This window comes from Grammomys surdaster, unplaced genomic scaffold, assembly GCF_004785775.1.
Source record: "Grammomys surdaster isolate TR1022 unplaced genomic scaffold, NIH_TR_1.0 125979, whole genome shotgun sequence".
Lineage (NCBI taxonomy): Eukaryota > Metazoa > Chordata > Mammalia > Rodentia > Muridae > Grammomys > Grammomys surdaster.
Window position 1 is genome coordinate 3,657,345 of NW_021620795.1, and position 891 is coordinate 3,658,235.

Below are 891 nucleotides of genomic sequence, written 5' to 3' on the forward strand. Positions count from 1 at the left end.
TGTGAGCCATGATTCACGCCTGTATTTATTGCTTGGCTCTAGGGGCAAGAGTCAGATTTATTTGGATAATTTATTCACAATTTATTCTATGACTATTTTAGATTCCTGAACACACAAATGCATGTTCTCAAGTCAACCCATTGCCACATTCATGGGCACGTGGGCTCCACCCTAGTGTGATTTTTGCTGACATATGTAAACCAAGACTTTTCAGCAAATCTTTAGGGCAAGCCAGTCTTCAATACAAACTGAGAAAAATAATCTTTTTGAGTGTTGCTGAAGCTGTCTGCCATTATAAATGTAGTCTTTCTTCTTACTGTACAATGAGGATGATGAAAATTATCCTTTATATTTAGTCAAGCCTTTACAAAATTACTTATTTCTACTTCCTGTACAATCATAGCAGTGTCAATGAAAGAACCTTGGCTTTGTGTTTTTGGTCAAGACATTAGATAATATCTGTTTGGGCCTTGGTCACCCTGCTGGAGGAAGAACATAAAAACCATGTCTGTTTACAAAAAAAAATTAAAAAATAAAAAAGAATACTAAGGCTCAGAGAGGGACAGTAAATCCAGGGAGGCCATCCATCCACAGGCTAGTGTTCCTTCCCATGATCTATCTTCAGAGCCCCTTTTCGATTACATTGTCCCACATGAGGGACCTCTGTTTATAGTTTGACAGCCTAAGTATGCTTAAGGTGCTTTGGAAACAGTATGTACAGACTTTAAAATGGACATAGGCATCTGCAGTTCTGAATTTAGAAGGAATTTTACAATTTTGAGGTTTTGGGGCAAACCATTTGAGGCAAAATAAGTCTTTTTTGTTGTTCAATGGGCAGTTTCTGTTTTTTCTCCTCTCTCTCTCTCTCTCTCTCTCTCTCTCTCTCTTTCT